Source organism: Somniosus microcephalus, chromosome 13 (genome assembly GCF_052327205.1).
Source record: "Somniosus microcephalus isolate GS21.2 chromosome 13, FLI_Smic_1.0, whole genome shotgun sequence".
In the NCBI taxonomy this organism is placed as follows: domain Eukaryota; kingdom Metazoa; phylum Chordata; class Chondrichthyes; order Squaliformes; family Somniosidae; genus Somniosus; species Somniosus microcephalus.
Genome location: NC_140999.1, coordinates 12,930,044 through 12,941,021, shown reverse-complemented (window position 1 = coordinate 12,941,021; position 10,978 = coordinate 12,930,044).

The following is a 10,978-nucleotide window of genomic DNA, read 5'->3' as shown; positions in this document are numbered from 1 at the left end:
GTGTATCCTGGGTTATTCTGTATCGTGTATCCTGGGTTATTCTGTACCGTGTATCCTGGGTTATTCTGTACAGTGTATCCTGGGTTATTCTGTACCGTGTATCCTGGGTTATTCTGTACCGTGTATCCTGGGTTATTCTGTATCGTGTATCCTGGGTTATTCTGTATCGTGTATCCTGGGTTATTCTGTACTGTGTATCCTGGGTTATTTTATACCGTGTATCCTGGGTTATTCTGTACCGTGTATCCTGGGTTATTCTGTATCGTGTATCCTGGGTTATTCTGTACCGTGTATCCTGGGTTATTCTGTACCGTGTATCCTGGGTTATTCTGTACAGTGTATCCTGGGTTATTCTGTATCGTGTATCCTGGGTTATTCTGTACCGTGTATCCTGGGTTATTCTGTATCGTGTATCCTGGGTTATTCTGTATCGTGTATCCTGGGTTATTCTGTACCGTGTATCCTGGGTTATTCCGTACCGTGTATCCTGGGTTATTCTGTACCGTGTATCCTGGGTTATTCTGTATCGTGTATCCTGGGTTATTCTGTACCGTGTATCCCGGGTTATTCTGTATCGTGTATCCTGGGTTATTCTGTACCGTGTATCCTGGGTTATTCTGTATCGTGTATCCTGGGTTATTCTGTACCGTGTATCCTGGGTTATTCTGTATCGTGTATCCTGGGTTATTCTGTATCGTGTATCCTGGGTTATTCTGTATCGTGTATCCTGGGTTATTCTGTACCGTGTATCCTGGGTTATTCTGTATCGTGTATCCTGGGTTATTCTGTACCGTGTATCCTGGGTTATTCTGTATCGTGTATCCTGGGTTATTCTGTACCGTGTATCCTGGGTTATTCTGTACCGTGTATCCTGGGTTATTCTGTACCGTGTATCCCGGGTTATTCTGTATTGTGTATCCTGGGTTATTTTGTATCGTGTATCCTGGGTTATTCTGTATCGTGTATCCTGGGTTATTCTGTACCGTGTATCCTGGGTTATTCTGTATCGTGTATCCTGGGTTATTCTGTATCGTGTATCCTGGGTTATTCTGTATCCTGTATCCTGGGTTATTCTGTACCGTGTATCCTGGGTTATTCTGTATCGTGTATCCTGGGTTATTCTGTATCCTGTATCCTGGGTTATTCTGTATCGTGTATCCTGGGTTATTCTGTATCGTGTATCCTGGGTTATTCTGTATCGTGTATCCTGGGTTATTCTGTATCGTGTATCCTGGGTTATTCTGTATCCTGTATCCTGGGTTATTCTGTACCGTGTATCCTGGGTTATTCTGTATCGTGTATCCTGGGTTATTCTGTACCGTGTATCCTGGGTTATTTAGTACCGTGTATCCTGGGTTATTCTGTACCGTGTATCCTGGGTTATTTAGTACCGTGTAGCCTGGGTTATTTAGTACAGTGTATCCTGGGTTATTCTGTATCGTGTATCCTGGGTTATTCTGTACCGTGTATCCTGGGTTATTCTGTACCGTGTATCCTGGGTTATTCTGTACAGTGTATCCTGGGTTATTCTGTATCGTGTATCCTGGGTTATTCTGTACCGTGTATCCTGGGTTATTCTGTACAGTGTATCCTGGGTTATTCTGTATCGTGTATCCTGGGTTATTCTGTGCTGTGTATCCTGGGTTATTCTGTATCGTGTATCCTGGGTTATTCTGTACCGTGTATCCTGGGTTATTCTGTATCGTGTATCCTGGGTTATTCTGTACCGTGTATCCTGGGTTATTCTGTATCGTGTATCCTGGGTTATTCTGTATCGTGTATCCTGGGTTATTCTGTACCGTGTATCCTGGGTTATTCTGTACCGTGTATCCTGGGTTATTTAGTACCGTGTAGCCTGGGTTATTCTGTATCGTGTATCCTGGGTTATTTAGTACAGTGTATCCTGGGTTATTCTGTATCGTGTATCCTGGGTTATTCTGTACCGTGTATCCTGGGTTATTCTGTACCGTGTATCCTGGGTTATTCTGTATCGTGTACCCTGGGTTATTCTGTACAGTGTATCCTGGGTTATTCTGTATCGTGTATCCTGGGTTATTCTGTGCTGTGTATCCTGAGTTATTCTGTACCGTGTATCCTGGGTTATTCTGTACCGTGTATCCTGGGATATTCTGTATCGTGTATCCTGGGTTATTCTGTATCGTGTATCCTGGGTTATTCTGTATCGTGTATCCTGGGTTATTCTATATCGTGTATCCTGGGTTATTCTGTACCGTGTATCCTGGGTTATTCTGTACCGTGTATCCTGGGTTATTCTGTACCGTGTATCCTGGGTTATTCTGTACCGTGTATCCTGGGTTATTCTATATCGTGTATCCTGGGTTATTCTGTACCGTGTATCCTGGGTTATTCTGTATCGTGTATCCTGGGTTATTCTGTATCGTGTATCCTGGGTTATTCTGTACCGTGTATCCTGGGATATTCTGTATCGTGTATCCTGGGTTATTCTGTATCGTGTATCCTGGGTTATTCTGTACCGTGTATCCTGAGTTATTCTGTACCGTGTATCCTGGGTTATTCTGTACCGTGTATCCTGGGATATTCTGTATCGTGTATCCTGGGTTATTCTGTATCGTGTATCCTGGGTTATTCTGTATCCTGTATCCTGGGTTATTCTGTATCGTGTATCCTGGGTTATTTAGTACCGTGTATCCTGGGTTATTCTGTACCGTGTATCCTGGGTTATTCTGTACCGTGTATCCTGGGTTATTCTGTATCGTGTATCCTGGGTTATTTAGTACCGTGTATCCTGGGTTATTCTGTACCGTGTATCCTGGGTTATTCTGTACCGTGTATCCTGGGTTATTCTGTATCGTGTATCCTGGGTTATTCTGTATCGTGTATCCTGGGTTATTTAGTACCGTGTATCCTGGGTTATTCTGTACCGTGTATCCTGGGTTATTCTGTACCGTGTATCCTGGGTTATTCTGTATCGTGTATCCTGGGTTATTTAGTACCGTGTATCCTGGGTTATTCTGTATCGTGTATCCTGGGTTATTCTGTACCGTGTATCCTGGGTTATTCTGTACCGTGTATCCTGGGTTATTCTGTACCGTGTATCCTGGGTTATTTAGTACCGTGTATCCTGGGTTATTCTATATCGTGTATCCTGGGTTATTCTGTACCGTGTATCCTGGGATATTCTGTATCGTGTATCCTGGGTTATTCTGTATCGTGTATCCTGGGTTATTCTGTGCTGTGTATCCTGAGTTATTCTGTGCTGTGTATCCTGAGTTATTCTGTGCTGTGTATCCTGAGTTATTCTGTACCGTGTATCCCGGGTTATTCTGTATCGTGTATCCTGGGTTATTCTGTATCGTGTATCGTGGGTTATTCTGTATCGTGTATCCTGGGTTATTCTGTATCGTGTATCCTGGGTTATTCTGTACCATGTATCCTGGGTTATTCTGTATCGTGTATCCTGGGTTATTCTGTACCGTGTATCCTGGGTTATTCTGTATCGTGTATCCTGGGTTATTCTGTATCGTGTATCCTGGGTTATTCTGTACCATGTATCCTGGGTTATTCTGTATCGTGTATCCTGGGTTATTCTGTATCGTGTATCCTGGGTTATTCTGTACCATGTATCCTGGGTTATTCTGTATCGTGTATCCTGGGTTATTCTGTACCGTGTATCCTGGGTTATTCTGTATCGTGTATCCTGGGTTATTCTGTATCGTGTATCCTGGGTTATTCTGTACCATGTATCCTGGGTTATTCTGTATCGTGTATCCTGGGTTATTCTGTATCGTGTATCCTGGGTTATTCTGTATCGTGTATCCTGGGTTATTCTATATCGTGTATCCTGGGTTATTCTGTATCGTGTATCCTGGGTTATTCTGTGCTGTGTATCCTGAGTTATTCTGTACCGTGTATCCTGGGTTATTCTGTACCGTGTATCCTGGGTTATTCTGTACCGTGTATCCTGGGATATTCTGTATCGTGTATCCTGGGTTATTCTGTATCGTGTATCCTGGGTTATTCTGTACCGTGTATCCTGGGTTATTCTGTACCGTGTATCCTGGGTTATTCTGTATCGTGTATCCTGGGTTATTCTGTACCGTGTATCCCGGGTTATTCTGTACCGTGTATCCTGGGTTATTCTGTACCGTGTATCCTGGGTTATTTAGTACCGTGTATCCTGGGTTATTCTGTACCGTGTATCCTGGGATATTCTGTATCGTGTATCCTGGGTTATTCTGTATCGTGTATCCTGGGTTATTCTGTACCGTGTATCCTGGGTTATTCTGTACCGTGTATCCTGGGTTATTCTGTATCGTGTATCCTGGGTTATTCTGTACCGTGTATCCCGGGTTATTCTGTACCGTGTATCCTGGGTTATTCTGTACCGTGTATCCTGGGTTATTTAGTACCGTGTATCCTGGGTTATTCTGTACCGTGTATCCTGGGATATTCTGTATCGTGTATCCTGGGTTATTCTGTATCGTGTATCCTGGGTTATTCTGTATCCTGTATCCTGGGTTATTCTGTACCGTGTATCCTGGGTTATTCTATATCGTGTATCCTGGGTTATTCTGTACCGTGTATCCTGGGTAATTCTGTATCGTGTATCCTGGGTTATTCTATATCGTGTATCCTGGGTTATTCTGTACCGTGTATCCTGGGTTATTCTGTACTGTGTATCCTGGGTTATTCTGTACCGTGTATCCTGGGTAATTCTGTATCGTGTATCCTGGGTTATTCTGTACCGTGTATCCTGGGTTATTCTGTACCGTGTATCCTGGGTTATTCTGTATCGTGTATCCTGGGTTATTCTGTATCGTGTATCCTGGGTTATTCTGTATCGTGTATCCTGGGTTATTCTGTATCGTGTATCCTGGGTTATTCTGTATCGTGTATCCTGGGTTATTCTGTACCGTGTATCCTGGGTTATTCTGTATCGTGTATCCTGGGTTATTCTGTACCGTGTATCCTGGGTTATTCTGTATCGTGTATCCTGGGTTATTCTGTACCGTGTATCCTGGGTTATTCTGTACCGTGTATCCTGGGTTATTCTGTATCGTGTATCCTGGGTTATTCTGTATCGTGTATCCTGGGTTATTCTGTACCGTGTATCCTGGGTTATTCTGTATCGTGTATCCTGGGTTATTCTGTATCGTGTATCCTGGGTTATTCTGTACCGTGTATCCTGGGTTATTCTGTATCGTGTATCCTGGGTTATTTAGTACCGTGTATCCTGGGTTATTTAGTACCGTGTATCCTGGGTTATTTAGTACCGTGTATCCTGGGTTATTTAGTACTGTGTATCCTGGGTTATTCTGTATCGTGTATCCTGGGTTATTCTGTACCGTGTATCCTGGGTTATTCTGTACCGTGTATCCTGGGTTATTCTGTACCGTGTATCCTGGGTTATTTAGTACCGTGTATCCTGGGTTATTTAGTACTGTGTATCCTGGGTTATTCTGTATCGTGTATCCTGGGTTATTCTGTACCGTGTATCCTGGGTTATTCTGTACCGTGTATCCTGGGTTATTTAGTACCGTGTATCCTGGGTTATTCTGTACCGTGTATCCTGGGTTATTTAGTACCGTGTATCCTGGGTTATTTAGTACCGTGTATCCTGGGTTATTCTGTACCGTGTATCCTGGGTTATTTAGTACCGTGTATCCTGGGTTATTCTGCATCGTGTATCCTGGGTTATTCTGTACCGTGTATCCTGGGTTATTCTGTACCGTGTATCCTGGGTTATTCTGTACCGTGTATCCTGGGTTATTCTGTACCGTGTATCCTGGGTTATTCTGTACCGTGTATCCTGGGTTATTCTGTACCGTGTATCCTGGGTTATTCTGTACCGTGTATCCTGGGTTATTCTGTACCGTGTATCCCGGGTTATTCTGTACCGTGTATCCTGGGTTATTCTGTATCGTGTATCCTGGGTTATTCTGTATCGTGTATCCTGGGTTATTCTGTATCGTGTACCCTGGGTTATTCTGTATCGTGTATCCTGGGTTATTCTGTACCGTGTATCCTGGGTTATTCTGTATCGTGTATCCTGGGTTATTCTGTACCGTGTATCCTGGGTTATTCTGTACCGTGTATCCTGGGTTATTCTGTATCATGTATCCTGGGTTATTCTGTACCGTGTATCCTGGTTTATTCTGTACCGTGTATCCTGGGTTATTCTGTACCGTGTATCCTGGGTTATTCTGTACCGTGTATCCTGGGTTATTCTCTACCGTGTATCCTGGGTTATTCTGTACCGTGTATCCTGGGTTATTCTGTATCATGTATCCTGGGTTATTCTGTATCGTGTATCCTGGGTGTAGTGTATGTAACTGTTCTACCTTTAAGAGAACTATTGTATGTAACCGTCCACCTTTAAGAGAACTATTTTAGGTGTGGCACTACTTTATCTTGGCTGCTGTATACTGTAATACCGACAGTGACCACACCGGTATATAAGTGCTGTGTCAGGATTTATTGGGCAGATTCACCCTGACCTTCGAATAGTAAAGTCCTGTTAAAGTTACTCTTGTAGTCTGTGTATTAATTCGCCATAATACCTACAGACTTTACAGTGGCGACGAGGATGGGATCTTACCCTGCGGCAACAATACTTCCGAAGCAGTTAATGAGCGTCGAGAAGAGGCACCCGCCCTTGTCGTTCTGCTGAGAGAAAACTCGAGTCGGCAGAGCAAGGAAGAAGGAAGAATTCAGACACGAAGCCTTCCATCAGTAACAGGCACTGATTGTCCCTTCTGCCACGGTGGTGAGTGAGCCGATCAGCACGAGAAGCAAGTCGGCCACGGTGACTGTGAGTAAAGGGAAAATAAAAAAAATAAACGGAGGATAAGGGCGGTGAACTCGACCACAGTCGGGGGAAAGGAGCCGGACAGAAGTCGGGCCCAGAGGCGCTGAGACTGGGGCAGCGTGGAGCACGGAAGCTGCGGTACAAGCGGGCTGGGAGACGCAACGGCGTCGTGAGACAGCTAGACCGCGACCGGCGAAAAAGGCCGGGCAGCTACCGAGGCCACGAAGCGCTGCGACCGGGATCGTAAGGCGCGGGAAGATATAAAAATAAATAAACCACGGTGAACTCAGCCGCAGCTGGGGAGGAAAGCACTGGACTGCGAGAGGGCTGGGAGGCGCGATTGGAAGCCGCTGAGGGAGAGACAGAGCCCGAGCGAGCGGGAGAGACAGAGCCCGAGCGAGGGAGACTGAGCGAGATCCAGCCCAGCGGCTGAAACTGTTCGCCGTCAACGGGTTGTACCCAGCGCCGGTTGCCCTGCCGAGAAAAGGGAACAAGGAACGCACTGAAGCCGACGCGCAGGCTGCGAACCCCGAAAGCCAGCGGTCTTCGCCCGAGGGAAAAGCTTACCCCTCCCGCCAGGGGAAGAAACGCGGGAAGCCGCCAGTAGGCGGGGAAGAAGACAGAAGCGGGAAACCGCCATTTTGAAAGTGGGCGGGGAAAGAAGACAAGCGCGGGAAACCGCCATTTTGAAAAAAAAAAGTTAAAGAAATATTTCGTTGTTGTTTCTCAGGAAGAGTGTGAAGATGCATAAGCGTAGTAACATCAACGGTTTCGATTCCGATGTGGAAGATTGGGCCACGTATGTAGAACGCATCGAGATATATTGTAAGGTCAATAAGATAGCAAATTATGACAAAGCTCTAACCTTACTAAACTCAATGGGTGCGAAGACATACGGGTTATTGAAGCATCTTCTATCACCAGCTAAACCGGCGGATCAGTCTTTCGCTAATATTGTTGCTGTCCTGAAGGATCATTTTAACCCCGCACCGCTGATGTTAGCGGAACGATCAAAATTTTACGTGAGAACGCAACGAAAAGAGGAAAGCAATGCGGAGTACCTGGTTGAACTGCGTAGGCTAGCAAAATACTGTCAGTTTGGGGTAAATCTGACAGAGGCACTGAGAGACAAGTTCGTGTGTGGGATGTCGAAGGAAGGAACACAAAAACGACTGCTCGAAGAGAACGATCTTACACTTGATAAGGCTGTCCTTATTGCAGCATTGCACGAAGCCGCAGCGAGAGGCACGGCGGAAATGCAGCGGAAGACAGCGGTACTCAGTGTGGATCAAATGACTTCGGGTACAACGAAATGTTATCGTTGTGGGAAGACAACACACGACCAGAACCAATGCTGGTTTAAAAACCAGGAATGTAGAAAATGTGGCAAGCTTGGTCACATAGCTAAGGTATGCCGGTCAGGAAAGAAGACCAGCAATAATAAGTCACCGCAGAAGAAGTACAGAAAGGTACATAAGGTGACTGGGAAGAGTCCAGATGAACAGAATTCGGACTCAGACTCCAACAGCAAGGAACTGGGTAGTCTGAGGATTCACAATGTGAGTAAAGAAGCTGACCGACAAACTATCTGGGTCACACTACAGATTGCAAAAAGTCCAAGTGAAGATGGAAGTGGACGCCGGATCGGCGTTGACGGTCATGAATAAGCAAGATTACAAAAAGTTATTCAAACATATTCCCCTACGGGATACGAAGATAGTATTGCAGACATACACGGGGCACAGAGTATACCCCATCGGAAAGATAGAAGTCAAGGTGAGATACAAGGACAAAGATCACCAAGGGATGGACATGTATGTGCTGCCCAAGGGAGGTCCACCACTTCTGGGACGGGAGTGGATCAGGAAAATAAAGATAGACTGGCATTCACTAAACACAATGACGGTAGATTCCGGAAAGGAAGATGTCAAACCTGAACGGTTGTCCAGAATATTGGATGAAGCTAAAGAGGTATTCCAGCAAGGACTGGGAACACTGAGAGGAATTAAAGCAAAAATCAAGATTGCAGAACATGCAAGCCCAAAATTTTTCAAAGCCAGATCGGTACCTTACGCGATACGACCTGCTGTGGAGGCAGAACTGGAAGAGCTTGAACGTTCAGGGGTACTGTCTAAGGTGGACTGGAGTGAGTGGGCCATGCCCATTGTTCCCGTCATGAAGTCTTCATCAAGTAACAAGCCAGGGGGACCGGGAAAGGTCCGCATCTGCGGAGACTTCAAGATCACAGTTAATCCGGTGCTTCACACGGTACAATACCCGCTCCCGCGGATTGAGGATATCTTTGCTTCATTGTCTGGCGGGAAACACTTCACCAAGATAGACCTGGCACAAACATACTTACAAATGGAAGTCGAGGAAGAGTCGCGCCAGTATCTCACAATCAACACGCACAGAGGCTTGTATCATTATAATAGACTGGTTTTTGGAGTAGCTTCGGCTCCAGCAATTTGGCAGAGGGCCATGGAGCAGGTCTTACAGGGTATTCCAAGCACGCAGTGTTACTTGGATGATATCCTGATTACGGGAGAAGACGAGGAGGAACACCTCACAAATTTGAAACTGGTGCTCACCAGGTTGAAGGAATATGGCCTTCGAGTTAATCGCCAGAAATGCGAGTTCTTCCAGAAACGGATCTCGTACTGCGGTCATGTCATTGACCAAGAGGGGCTGCACAAGTCACCTGACAAGATGGAAGCTGTCGTGAAGGCCCCCGCTCCGGAAAATGTATCACAGTTGAGATCGTTTCTGGGGTTGATAAATTATTACCACAAGTTTCTGCCAAATCTATCCACGGTGCTGCATCCGCTGAATGCTCTGTTGCGGAAAGAAGTACCATGGAAGTGGAGCGAGGACTGTAAGAAGGCCTTTCGCAGAAGCAAGGCATTGATTACCTCTGAGGAAGTGTTGGCTCATTTCAACCCAACGTTACCTCTTCGTCTAGCTTGTGATGCTTCCCCTTATGGAATTGGAGCAGTACTTTCACACAAGTTACCAAATGGCTCGGAAAGGCCAGTCGCATTTGCGTCCCGATCATTGACCTCCGCTGAGCGAAATTATGCTCAGATAGATAGGGAGGCCCTCAGCCTTGTGTGGGGAAGTAAAGAAATTCAATCATTACCTGCAGGGCAAGAAGTTCACATTACTGACAGACCACCAGCCGTTGGTGTCCATATTCAACCCTAACAAGGCCGTTTCCACTATGACAGCGCAAAGGCTACAGAGGTGGTCCGTGTTACTTGGGGCACACCAATATGACATCGAATACAAAAGGTCCAAACAGCATGGAAATGCTGATGGGTTATCGCGCCTACCGTTGCCAGTAGTAGAAGAGGCGGCTACAGTGGACCCGGTAGAGATGTTCCACTCATCCATAGTGGAATGTCTACCAGTAATAAATTCGATGATTGAAAATGAAACAAGAAATGACCCGACTCTCTCACGAGTCTACGATTTAACAGTGGAGGGATGGCCAGCACATGGCGAACCAACGCTGCCCGCATTTTCGCAAAGAAAAGAACAGCTGTCAGTGTGCCGAGGAACCTTGATGTGTGGATCTAGAGTGGTGATTCCACCCAAACTTCAGCAGAAGGTGCTAAAGGAGCTTCACGAGGGGCATCTGGGTGGAGTGAAAATGAAGAACGTAGCAAGAGCGTTTGTGTGGTGGCCAGGTATTGATGGAGACATCGAAGAAATAACCAAGAGCTGTCTAGGATGCCAGAAGGTCCAAAACGCGCCACCACAGGCTCCTCTGCATCCATGGGAGTGGCCCTCATCTCCTTGGCAAAGGGTACACGTCAACTTTGCTGGTCCATTTATGGACTCAATGTTTCTAATCGCGGTGGATGCACACTCCAAGTGGCCGGAGGTAATAAAGATGTCCTCCACCACCACGGAAAAAACCATCACAGTATTAAGGACCATATTTGCCAGGAATAGGCTGCCGGAACAGATCTGTTCTGATAATGGACCGCAATTTGTGTCCGAAGAATTCAGGAAGTTCTTAAAAAGGAATGGGGTCAAGCACTACACGTCAGCCCCATACCATCCCGCCACCAATGGATTAGCTGAAAGGTTTGTCCAGACCTTCAAGAAGGCCATAAAGGCCATGGGTAATGAAGACATCAACCTACAACATAAGGTAGATAACTTCTTGTTGGCGTACAGGAA